Source organism: Daktulosphaira vitifoliae, unplaced genomic scaffold (genome assembly GCF_025091365.1).
Source record: "Daktulosphaira vitifoliae isolate Bord-2020 unplaced genomic scaffold, ASM2509136v1 Scaffold_4, whole genome shotgun sequence".
Taxonomy (NCBI): Eukaryota; Metazoa; Arthropoda; class Insecta; order Hemiptera; family Phylloxeridae; genus Daktulosphaira; species Daktulosphaira vitifoliae.
In genome coordinates, this window is record NW_026099575.1 from 32,275,099 (window position 1) to 32,289,564 (window position 14,466).

At 25.8% G+C, this 14,466-nt stretch overlaps 1 long non-coding RNA gene across 1 annotated transcript in view; it reads right to left on the reverse strand.

Moving 5' to 3' along the window:
* Positions 1-1,236: 1,236 nt before the first annotated feature.
* The window catches only part of LOC126904905 (uncharacterized), a 36,267-nt gene continuing 23,037 nt past the window's right edge, over positions 1,237-14,466 (reverse strand). The window contains exons 2-3 of the long non-coding RNA XR_007703850.1: positions 5,692-5,844; positions 1,237-1,534 (exon numbers count right to left, since the gene is read on the reverse strand). This is a non-coding gene — a long non-coding RNA (uncharacterized LOC126904905). The remainder of the gene's footprint in view (positions 1,535-5,691; positions 5,845-14,466) is intronic.

Consider the following 14,466-nt stretch of genomic DNA (forward strand, 5'->3'; position numbering starts at 1 on the left):
ACATTATTCATAAATATACTTATTATAGTATATGAACTTTTCCACTAAATAAATAGATGAAAATTGTTATGACAAAATAAGATTTCTAGTTTATGCTATTTTAAAAGAATAGCTTAAATATTATTGAACACGCATGTTATTTTCTGAAATACGAGATTAATACAAAATAAATCAAATATATTAAAACATTTTTATAAAATTATGCTTATTAAATAGATAATTACCCAATCAGAAATTAACAAATATAAATTTAAAAAATATACATAATTTAATTCAAAGTAAATAATAATATTTAATAGCTAATTTTTTTTTAAGAAATTATAAAACAAGGTAAATGTAATATAATTATTTAATAATATATATTATTTTATAATTATGTTATGTTTATAAGTTCAAGTGTTAATTTAGAATGATTATTTGTAGAAAATAATCAAAATATGACTTGATTTGGCGTTTAGAATAAACTTTATTAATTACTTTGGTACTTAATATACGCTATAGCGTTGTATTTTTAGAAAAAAGGTTTTTTTATTATCCTATCAAATAAAAAGAGTCGAAAGACATTAAAATGAACAAGGAACTGGACTTAATTAGTCGACAATTAAAAACTAATTTAATATCATGAAATATTTATTCTTAAAATGTCATAAAATGTTAACAATGAATTTAATTAAGATTAAAAATTAAAACAATTATTATTAAAATCAATAGTATTTTACTCTATAACCATAAATTTAGGCTCATCTATTATATGAACTATTTTCATTTATAAATTCAAGATAAAATAAATTCATTAAAAAATATGATTATAACATTTTAAAACTATTAAACAATTTTATCATATACAAATATAAGTATAATTAAACTTAAATAGCATTATTTTAGTGTTATTTATAAAATCATAGTTTTATTTTAGCTTCTCAATTACAAAATTATAAACTTTTCAAAATTTTTTTAATCTTTGTTTTTTATATAAATTAAATATAAAAATATTAGTTGTTTACAAATAAAAATTAAATATTAAAATTATATTCGACAAATAAGTTTTTTATGACTGATAATTTACGAACAATTTTTTTTTAATTTGTAAAAATAATTGATGATGTATAAATAAAAGGAACATGTTTAAAAAAATACTATTAAATTTTATTCTGTTTGATTAGACAAATTGTAAGAATAAAGAATGAGAACAATTTATTGATGTTTATCTACTTAAAAAAAATGCCTAAAGGTATAATAATTAAATTGTTTTTTAACTTGTTTAAAAATAATAACCACTATAGAACAACTGTTTTTTATATTGCAGTTTAACCCAACCTACTCGATAAATAAAGATAAAAATATTTTTAGGATAATTTTAGGATAATTTTAAAGTGAATTATATTTTTTACCAAAAATACATTTTCTTCGTTTGTCCGGTGGATGTTCTGAGTTAATGATTATTCATCCGTGTAAATGTATAATGGACGTGAACAGCATTCATTCAGCGAGTAATGTTCAACAGTACACAGTTGATTCTTATCTGTCGAGAAACCTGTGGGAGTATAGTGGTAAATGTTTTCTTCTTATTATTCTTTTATAACTACGTGTTCTCGTCAAACGAATAATGATAACACTCTAAGATTTTCAAATTACCAAGATACAGATAGGGTTATTTTTTGGATGTCTCCTGTTAACAAACATTTTGATTCACACGAGTAGGACTAGTTGAATATTTCTAGTCACCGGTGAATTGGTTCATTAAAAAAGTTGTTATATTCTGGTTTGTCGTAGTTAGTTGTTATGATTATTGTTGTACAACTTCTATTATACAATTATATACTAAAAATAAGTCGATATAAACGTGCTATGAATCACAATAAAAGTTAGTGTTTTATTTTAGAATTTAAGGAAACCGGCACAAACAAGTGTATAAATAAAAATAACGAAAACTGTGCTAGGTAAAATATAAGTGTCAAAGTGGTCCACGTTCAAGTTGTAATTTAAATTTTGTTTACTGCTTTTATCATTACGTGGTTACTAATGTACGCACTATCTATACGATTATAGTACACACAATATATTATCATAATTACTCTATTATTCTACTTTTATTTTTAAATTATTAAAACGTATCATTTATATTTTTTGAACACTGTATAGATAAAAAATGCGTAACTCATTTTAATATGATGTTGTTTTACATAAAAATTATTCCATCTTATATTAGTTGAATAGGTACATTTTCTAATTTTAAAGATATTATTATTTTTAAAATATGTATATAAATACGCTAATAATAAAAATTTATTAATACAAAATCCATACGTACAAATAAAAAGTAATTTGTAGTAACAAATAGAAAAAATCATTTCAAAATAGTGTAATATACAAAAATACTAAATGAAATATGAGTTATTCACACATTACTCATCTTCTTAATCTGTTAACGTTAATTTTATTACCATAGATTGTAGATTGTAAATTTTTTTAACGAGAATTGTATCAACAGCAGATTTATTTTTGATTACAAAAATAGCATACTTAGTTATAAAGCCTCTCGTGTCTTAGTATAAAAATGTGAATATTAACAATCATTCTAAACTCTGAAAGCCTTTCTCTTAAGAAATCTACAACTTTATTTTTCTTAATTCCACCAATGTACAAATGACAATCTGGATTATATGATAAAGCACTAAAAGTTTTTTGTTCATAGTCGATGCTTTCTATTCAGCATTCGGTTTGTCATCTTTGATTGTGCTTAAAGTTGAATGTATAGACTCGTTCACCAGTGTTTTGTCATCAAGACCAATGTCGTGATTGTTAACACAGTTTCTATTTGTTTTTGCCTTTAATGTTAAACCCTCTACACTTGATGTATTTTGAGTTGGGACTTTTAAATTAGACGTCAACTCATTATTACTAATGGCTAAATTTTTTTATCTTGTTTTGTCCAATCCTTATATAATGGAGGAAAGTCTCCATCAATACCATATCGAATCATTGCACCAATGACATTAAAGTGATTGCCTTTTAGAAAAACAGTCAAGATTTTTGTTCACGGGTTTAATAAACGCATTGATATACATTCACATCATGCGTTTTGTTCTAAATTCGTATATCAACAAATTCTATGTAATCTCACACTCATTAATTAAAAGATTCTCTTATAATCACATTTATTATTACTGCCCGATCGATAGCCGTAGCTATCATTCCAATAAGTGTAGGTTTGGTTACAAGGTGCCACAATTCATCAGTCAAACAGGCAACATAGAGAAACATTGATCGACAAATCATAACCCAAGTTTTCATCGAAAACGTGCTCCATTTCATCAATGTTATTAGAAGATTTTTGATCAATTACACAATTGTTTTCTGAGATCGGAACCTCAACTGTCGAATCATGTTCGTCGACGTCAAATTTTGACTTGCAATACTGTTACAAATAGTATATACTGCATGGCTATCTTCGAAGTCTTGCTGCAGACTTAACGAATTCTCGTTTATGTTCTCATTAAGTTCGATTGAAACCTTAAGCTGTCAGATGCATAAAACAAGGATTAATAAGCTAAAGGTATACCCTTACTGTACTTCATCGATACCATATCGAAGTTCATGTACACATTTTTCGACACGAACAATATATTGTACAAGTCGTGAAAAAAACTTGTGTTTCACAAAAAATCTTTAAAAACTTTTGTAACAAATGGACCAGAATTAAATAATTTATTAGAATATTTGATATTCATATAATATGTATCATACATATTTCGGTTCACTCTTGCTATGTAATATTCATGATGTTTTTTTTAATTTTGAAATAAAAATATTTCTATTTATAGTGTGAAACAAAAAGTTTAAGGTTAATTCATTATTAGAATTGTCATACCAAACACGCAAATGTATTATAGAACTATTAAAACTTCACAGAACTAATAAATTATTTTTATTAGAAAATATTGATTCGTTTTATCATCTTAATGAACTACTGCAAAATCATTAGCTTTTACAACGGCATTTTCTCTATAACAATATAATAAACTCTTATCCAAATATAACTTATTGGCTTTGTAAAATGTTGACATAAAAGTCATTTAAATTTTTTGAAACTCCACTACTTAAATTTAATAAATGGACTAATAGCTTTTATGAATCCTAAATAAAGTTCTATTTCAAAATAAATGAAACTGCTATGTTTTGTGAATGATTTTAAATATATTATGTGCTTGAAAGATAGTTAATAAAAATCAATGAATTATTTTCTTTGAATATTAAACGAGACACTTAAATTTTAACTATTTTTAATAATATAAAGAAAGTATTCAATGAAGTAACCAGTTGTAAATGTATTATATAGTGATGAATTTAAAGAAAACCTAAAACGCCCACTGCTTTGGACTTATAATTTGTATCACGTACAAATAATTTTAGAATGGATACATTAACCAGGTCATTTTTTTAATTATTATTTACAAATTTTAAAATGATAAATAATACACCATTAAAAAATGTATGTTATAAACATAGGTTAACACACCCTCAGAGATATGTTTAGGGAAGAACATATAGTGCAAGTGCTCCGAGTGACACAATTAAAAGTAGCCTAAAGAAAATTATAATCTTAAAAATTTCGTTTAAATGTGTAAATGTTATGATTTGAAAACCCCGGACAATACTGACTGTGTCTTAAGCACCCACCATGATCCACCAATATATATTTGAAATATATCAATGATGGTACATCCTTTAAAAAAATATTTTCTATGTATTTCACTTTTTTTAATAAATTTAAAATATACAAATTTCCTTATTCTATACCTTTTATTGTGTCAGTGCAATGAAAACTTTTAGCTGGTAAAGAAAATACGAATTTTATTTTTGGAAAATATTCCAAAGTTGATATTATACAATTAAAAATAAACTACAAGGATAATAAAAATTTGAATTTTCAAAAGACACAATAATCTTAATGATGAAGGCTGGACTTGAAGGCAGTTATAAAATCAATGCCCTACTTCAGTGTTTAGAAATTTACTATAGGAATGATCCGTATAACTTTCAGAATTCTATGTTCTGAAAATTATACCAAACTTTTGTACTTTCCCAAACTACTATAATTTTGTGTTAATAGGGCAGTGGTTTCCAGACCTTATGACCCTCATGTGAATATGCCAATGTTTCTACTTAGTATTATATTAATTAAAACAAATTTTTTGTATCTATCGGGAAAATAAATTACTATCTAACGTATCAAGATGATCCCCTAAGATGTTGGGCCCAAAGAAGCTGCCTAAGCCAAGATACANTAAAACAAATTTTTTGTATCTATCGGGAAAATAAATTACTATCTAACGTATCAAGATGATCCCCTAAGATGTTGGGCCCAAAGCAGCTGCCTAAGCCAAGATACAATAATATAATCATAAAATACATAATATAATCAAAAAATGAATAATAATTTTACTCGTTTTGATAAAATTATTGTAATTTGATAATCAATTTATTTTATTAATTATGAATAATATTTAATGATAATTAAAGTACATAGATTTATAATACAAAGCTAGCTATATTATATTATAATGTAGGTAATATGAGGAATAATGATCATTAAAAAAGTTTAATTTAAATGGTTTATAAATTATTATAGTTTATAGAATCTGTATGAATTCAAATAAACTAGGAAGTATTTTTAACATATATACTTACGGATAAGCCAAGGTTACGGCCATTGAAAGAATTTCGTTATCCAAATATAATTGTTAATCATTTTTTGGAGCTTAAACCTTGGATATTATTGTTGCCGCGACTAGTCATTTGAATAGCCTTGCTACTACTTTAAATGGCTAAAGTCAACTCTAACTAAAAAATACAAACATAAATTAGCTGTTTATGAAAACAAGAGCCATTATAAGTAAATTGTATTTTTTAAGTTTCTCGGGTGAACTTTACAGTTGTAACAGCTATATTTTCGTATAGGATTTAGTTTATGAAACACCTCGGACAATAAAAAAAAACTTTCACTTTTTCAATTTTAATCATTTAACTCGGTAATGTGTTATTAAAGTCATAATTTGTATATTTTGAAAATTTCTTGAGGAAAACTTTTTCTAATTTTTATGATAACATAAAGCTTGGAATATACATTTTAATTATTCCCAAAAAACTTTATTTAAATTAAAAAATAATTTTTAATTTCCAAAAATTGTATTTATACCGAGCAAAAAAAAAAATTTGGTTCTTATTAATATAATAAGATATAATGAAATATATTTAAATCTACAATTCTTCCACAAAATTATAAATTTATTGTCCATATATATTAATAAACAAATTGGTAAATATTAATCAATTAATAATAACATATTTTTTGCATTTTCGCTTTATCCTATTACACGATTATTCAACATACTTTAAGTTCTCAAAATATGTATTTTGATAACAGCTTTACATTATTATCTATATTTACTAATCAAAATGAAAATGTGTGTCTTAAACGTATTTTAAATACATCACATAAGTTGGCTTCTAAAAGATTTGATACTGTACTTTTTGTGACTATTTTCAGTGATCGATAATAAACTCAGAAGTAATAAATTTATCATCTAATAAAGACAATGTTTTATTCAAGGATATGGTTTTATGATGTTTATACTTTTGCTGACGTCGGTGTTACATGATTTTTAACATACTAGTATGTGTGTTTTTCAGTGTTTGCGTAGAAAAATTTTATTTTATGTTTTATTTAATTATGCAACCAAATTTAAGCAAATATGTTAAATCTAATTTATTTATGTATGTATAGGTGTCAATTATCTAGTTCTGAACTACATTTAGAAACATTTTTATATCTATTTTAATTATGAACTATATGATGAAACATTTTGAACACTTTATATTTAAAATTGAATATCAATTGACATTATATTATTACGTAAGTAAGATTAAAAAACATATACCAAAAATCAAAACTACACTAATATAATTACAACAATTTTTTTACAACTTATTTTTTACTTCTGATGATAATTGACTTCCCTAAAAATATTTTCAACGAAAAAATTATACGTATAATTCAATTCAACAATAATTGGATTAAAACTTTGAATAATTGGATTACAGAGTTAAAACACCTACATAAAGAGTGCACTGCTAAGAAAAAAATTATTGTAATATCAATATCATTTCTACTTCAAATCGATAGTGACAGATAAAAAATTAAATTATTTGGTTTATATTTCATCGACATGCATATATCTGTGCTAACAGATAATTGAGTTACATGAGTACACATATACAAAGACTCTGTAACTGGGTCGACTCCTTTAGACTGTTGAAATATAATTATGATAACAATATTTTATAATTCGTTTATTGATATTAATCAGAACTATCAGATACACATGCAATCTAAGACTATTTGTAAATGATAATTAATCAATGACAATGAAAAGTTTACAAATATTTATCTACCAGAGAACGTTAAACTTATGTCAGAAATGACGCCTGTCTCAGGATGATTACAACAGTCCACGTTTCAAGGGAACTTTGACTGGTACTCGTTAATGCACAGCAAGACCCATGCCGATGACTAATGGCCTAAAGTTAGAATTAAAATTAATATCTATTTACACTTGAGCTGACCTGATCGCCTCTGGCGCATAACTCTCCCCAAACTATATTTTTCTTTCTCAAACCTCTAACAGATGTGCCTGAAACTTCTTCACAAATAAAGATGTTGAAAAGGTAAAATTATATTTAGATTACTGCCTGCTACGCGTTATCTAACAAATTAATTAGCTAAAATATAGAAATATTACTAATAATAATTGATAATTTATTGTAATACTTGTATTAAATATTATTAAACTTGAATATTATCATTTTTTTCTAAAAGCACTTAAAAAAATTCTCACGCAAACATTTTTAACTTTAACCAAAATGATTGCATTTATTAAACAGTAAATTAGCTTAGTATAATAATTTATTGCAATTAATAACATAATATTTTATTTTTATAAACATTATCTGACCTACTCAGAGCTGTAACTTTTTTTTTGAAAAAATAGACGAAATATATTTCAATTTCATTTCATTCGGACAGTGTTTTCTGAAAAGTTTTTATTAGGTGATTTATAAAGAAACGCTCAAAATTTCTATTTAACGTAATACTAATGTAAATATTAAATATTATTAATAAAATATGAGAATACGCAGCATGTACTATAAATGTATTACATTACAGGTGTTGATTACGGTTTTTATGTTAATTCACTTTTCGGAAACTCATTTACATTAAGCCTACAGCTCACAGTTACTGCAGGAGCTCTTGCTTTAACTGATTTATGATCTTTAGACCTAACAGTATTCTGACATTCCAGCAACAATTTCCTCGATGAAAGAGCTTGGTAAAAATTTAAAAAAAGCGTAAAAGAAACATTTTTAATGTGCGAGTATTTATCTTGTCGGATGTCATTATCACCTTACATATTTTTAATGCTAAAAAATTAAGTTAAAGCTACTAAAACATTTTATCGGTATTTCGCTTCGTAAAACGCATAATCAATAATAATAATAATAGTATAAAATAGCACGTTTAAATATTAAACAAATTTACTAAATATTGTTGCAAAATATTTTTAAATTAATTTTGTATAGAATATGAATCTGATTATGAAAAAAAAATAACTCGTATCAACTAAATGCATAAAAAAAAATTTGCTAAACTACTCCAGTAAGTTCATACTATTAAATGAACTTATTGCTTGGGTTTGTGTTAACAGAACGTTACTATAAAGTAAATATTTTCAAATTATTATACTTATACTGAATATTATTTCTTACTCAAATCATTCGTATAATTTCGCCATAGCTTTAAAAAAATGAGATAAATTTTGATGATATACAAATACTTTTTCTATTTAAACGTCATCCTTTATTATTCTATTTATGTTAACTACCATATATAGAGTAAGAAATAATTACATTAAACTTTATAATAGAAATGATAATTTTTTTTAAATATTGCCCATTATTATAAACAGACCGATAGAGATCAATTATTGATCTCCATCCGTAACAGTTCTAATTCGTCTAAGACGAATCAGAGCTGTATATATTTATATTGACACAATGTGTTTAATTCCAGTTCCTATGTCATTTCATTGACTTACTGCCCATATGATATAATAAATTATTGCCTGAGTTATGTTATATCAGCTGTATTTATTCTATGTATAATAAAAATTAAATTTCTTTTTAATCTCGACTAAAAACGGATATACTATATAGCTGAAATCATAAATAATAAATTATTAACTGAACAATGTTCAGTTAATAAATGTCGTTTGTCATTTGAGAGGAGCGTCTATGGCATTTGCCTTAGTCTAATTTTTCAGTACTTAGCAGAACAAAATTATTCGTAAAAAGTCAAAATACTATTTTTGAATAGAAAAAAGGCTGATAAAAATATTTTCAAGGTTGCTAAATTAAATTTTGATTATCTACCTTTTTGTAAATCCGTTCGGTTTTTTGCTTCGTATTAACTTAACGTTCTTTTATTTAATAAAGTCCCATCTATTTAACCTAACCACAAACTCTTCTTCTTGTATGTTCAATCTTCAATGAACTTGTGTATTTTGTATTTTTTCCCTTCAAAAATTATCTTATCCTAGTTTATAAGGACTTAACGGCATTGTATAAAGCCATCCCAGTCAATCATTGGTATGTGACTACTTTTTACGTTGTTTTGGTGTACATCAAGTGTCAACAGATATCAATTACAGCTTTAATTATTTTTTATGTGTACTTCTAAATCATTACTACTAAATTAACTTCGATTTTTAATTTTAAAAATCCTATAGGAGTCCGACAACATATTTGCACCATGGATATATCCATCACGAGTTAAAAATTATACTATAAATAATATTTTAATTATAATTTAAAAGTGTTAAATATTAAAAAATATCTATGATAGACAACAAAAAACTGTATTTATTCTCTGAATTCGTAAATCAAATATTATTTAATATTTTTTTTTCCAAAAATAATTTATATCATCAAGATTGAATTATATCAAGAATTGAATATATATATATATATATATATATATATATTAAATCGTGTATTCTATTAAAACCTATTATATAGGAGAGGTTCTTATAGAATAACGATAAAATGAGCGAACGGTATGATTCTAGTGTTGTTATATTTTTCCCATCATAATTTCAACTAAATAATTTTGTTCGGTTAGACGGATATCCTTTATTTTGCATAGCCATAAACGTTGCTCGTAAACCAGGAGTTACCCTCACTGGACTTGTTATCTACACTTCTGTTAACGCTATCACGATTGAAATCAATATAAAAACATCTCCATGCGCACTATGTTGATATATTTATACATTATGCAAGTGATTTCAGTTTTTTATGATCCTATGAAAAATGAACCGTATGCGATAAACAGCACACCGATTGCAGTTTGTAAGTTTGCCTACTTATGTTATGAGCACCGAAATAAATACAATTATAAAATTATATTATGGCAATGTTGCAGCGAAGGCTAAAAAAACAAAAATCACTCGAGATCAGTCCTATTGCTGGTTACGCATATAGACCAATCCTTGAGTAATTCTATCCTCGTGCACAACAGGTCTTGTATGAAACTGGGATGGTGCCCGCATACACTTTTTTTATAAGTAATTCATTGTATTTTAAAGAAGCCCCATGGAAACTCGATTTACAAAAGTGGACGCAAAATGATAATGCTGGCTAATCGAGAGAGCTCATTGCATCGGAAGACCCATAACAACCGGAGGTAACTATCTCCATCTTAAGGGCGGTATCTTACATGCTTTCTTTTGAAAGGACTGACGATTATATCCTATCGTATATATTTATTGGATTAAAAAAAACTATTAAATTAAACCCCATGCAAGTCGTCGGAACTACCATCATATCAGTGACGTATCAGAATATATTATTTCAATATCATGTTATAATATTATTATAGTCATTGAAAGTCGATCTATCAACTTGGTTTACATACAACCAATTGAATGTGTAAATACGATCAACCGATATTCGAGCAGAGGTTTCAATATCACATAATATAGAATATTTCCTCAACAAGTTATAATGTTTAACATTACATAGCACATTGTTAAGCTGATAGATTAGTATTAAAAAAAATATCTTGAAAAATATGAGTAAACAACGTTTTAAAATTAAAAAAAATTATTTTTCAAGAATGTTTTCCGTATGAATTGTAGCGCAATCTGTAAATACAAACTTGTAAAGCATTGTAAAAATGTATTGGTAAGATCATAAAAAAACTGCTGACGCTCCAGGGCAAATACATTAGACATCACTCCAAACCAAACAGCTCCTTTCTATTATGCTTTTACTATTGCATATTATTAGAATGGAACCCTTGGATAATTGTCCCTTTATCCCTTTAGGCTTGTAAATTATAATTAAACATTGTACAACGTTACAAAGAAATTTTACCATGTAAAATATAAAATTCATGTTGAATTAAAAAATTCAAACAGTTTATTGGTTTTATTCATTTGTATTTAGATTACAATACTAAATCCTTAATAAGTTTCAAGTGAAATAATGTAAAAGAAAAATAGACAATTATAAACTTTAATTAATTATCACAAATCAGTATACGTGTGCGTTCACAATCTTATTGGCTATATAGTGTATGGGTAAATGTGATTTTATCCATATCAAATGACTAGATTTAATATCTTCAAAATATGTACATACCAGTGAACAGCCAACATATTTTAGCTGAATTATCACCGTCATAGTATTGATTAGTAACTACTGTTATTTGCTGAAACTACATAGAAGGGTCAAAGGAAACTCATTCACCAAGATAGTGCTGTGATGTTTTCCGTCCCGTTGAATCCCATTCGAAGTTTTGCCTTAAGCTGTAAAATATATTTCTAAGTTGCCAGTTTTCGGATTTGACGTTTCGCATGAGATCGATGTAACCACAAACGTATGAAAGGGGAGGATGTCTATTTACTTTTATGAAACTATTATGCTATTGATATAGCCCAACATAAAATCTTTATTTTGAGTTTGTCACTTCGAATAGTTCTAACAAAACCATAATTCAATTAAATATTGTAATATTTAATTGATAACTTTTTTTAAAAATAAACGCACGACAATATTATTATTATTAAAATAGGGTTCAATAATTAGCATGAATATGAACATTTTAAAATTCTTTAACCTTTAGAAAATACGCTTTAATTTATATCTCACGCAATCGATTATTTTTTTTTTCATCTTAACTGTTTTTGAACTTATTTAATTTTATTACTTTTGTGAAATTTAAAATAGTACAAACATAGATTTCATAATAGAATCAACGATACAGAGAGTCAAGTTAAAATTTTTGGAATATAATGGTATTTCAGGACACTTACTTATAATATATGACTATTATGATACTTACTTTAAATTTTGAACTGCGAAAAGTGCACTTGTGGCATTGGTTTTAAATTGAGCTTTCTATAAACATTTCACTATCCGGTTCTAGTAGTGTGAATTATTAATTAAGGGTATGTATTTTTTGTGCTACTAACATATGAACCATTTAAATATTTATAGATTAGGAAATGAATACGATTTTCATTTGGATTCATAAAATATCAACTGATATAGTTGTTACGTTATAACATTACAATGCTAATTACTTAAAATAAATCATAAATATAACTATTAACTGCTTTAAATACCGCTATTTCTTGAGGTATAATTATTATTAAATAGTAATTAGAATGGTAATCAAACATATTTTCCCGGAATCGTACAAAACATTAGTTTAAAATTAAACTACTTGATTTCACACATCACTTGTGTTAATTATATTACATTATTTTATTTTTTGTAATTATAATTTTATTTTGTTTTTTATTGTAATTAATTATTTATTATCTGGGTTTATTATCATGCCTACATTATTACATTTTTGTTCATGTGCGTAATTTTAATATAATATAGGCCGTAACCGGTAATTTCCATTAATTATTTTTTACTTGAGGATATTTATGAATGAAAAAATGTACTTTGATTTATGACTATCTTCATAGAATAGTCTATTCTTATTATGTTCTATGTAGAAGAATTGAGAAGGACGATGTGACCGAGTCGGTAACGTGGCACTGCATCGGGTTCGAAACTCGGTCACAGGCAGCTTCATTTGTCGAGTGAGAGATCAGTTCGGTAATTGCAGTTTCCATCCCTCTCTCCAGCAACGGACTAACCAACCGTCCTGGAGTATCAACGGTTGAGAAACGTCCCCCTTTGGGGCAGGTGGCCCTTAACAGGTCTAAAAAGCGATCAAATTAAATAAAAATGTTGGCACAGTGTGGTTGCAGCACAGAGTGGACGTGGTATAGTTGGGACAAGTATAGTTGATATCTGAAAGTGATCAAAATCACTATTAAAAGAAACGCTACGATGCAAATCTGTACAATGTACAGTGTATATAGTGAATAATTTTAAGAAATTGTTGTTTTATTCCAAAAGCAACATCAACTCTTATTTCCTTAATTAAATCCTAATTAGTAGTTCTATGATTAATTAGTTTAATATATGAATGAATACTTAGTGACATATATAGTTACTAATCTTAGTATGAAATTGATATTCAATAATTTAATATTGTAACTTTTACAAAGAAGTGTATATTTCGTTACTTCTAAAGTAAACGTCTATAAACATTGATGTTTTTGATACAAAACTTTTCAGAAAATAATTTAAAATAATTTTGTCTAAACTGGTCTACAAGGAATTTTCACCAATGACATAAATGTACTTTTTATAAACCAATTTTAAATCTGAAATAAGAATTTTTGAGATTATTACTAATAAATAAAAAAAAAAACAAATATTTACATAAAATATATATATATATCTAAGTTTTCAATTCAACAACACATGAGCGTATAAAATCATAAATGAAACTAGGCCCGTAAAATTTCTGAATATTAGTATATTATAGTATATACTAACATTCAGAAATTATTTTAACATATTTTTGAAGCTAATATTCGGTTTATTACAGGAATATTTTCAAAACTTGAGTTGAAAAAGTTATATTTTTGTGCAATAGTTGCTATTATGAATTCTTCCTTTGAGCTGGTAAAGGGTCAGATTTTCAAAAAAAATGTATACCAAATAAAAGGGAAGCACCTAAGGTAATATTAAACAAAAAGTTACTTTGTTTCGTTCATTTTTAAAAAAGTTATGACAGTTTAAAAAAAGTCGGGATTCCGCAATCGTTATCTATCGTTGAAAGAAACTATTTGGAAAGAGCTGAGAAAAAGTGGCAACAAATATATAAAAAAAAACATCATAATAAAATTAATGCATTTCTAGCTTCCCATCGAAACTAAAAATAGAAGATTTGTTGAAAAAAATAAAAATCTGTTTCTTATTATGTTTAAAATATTA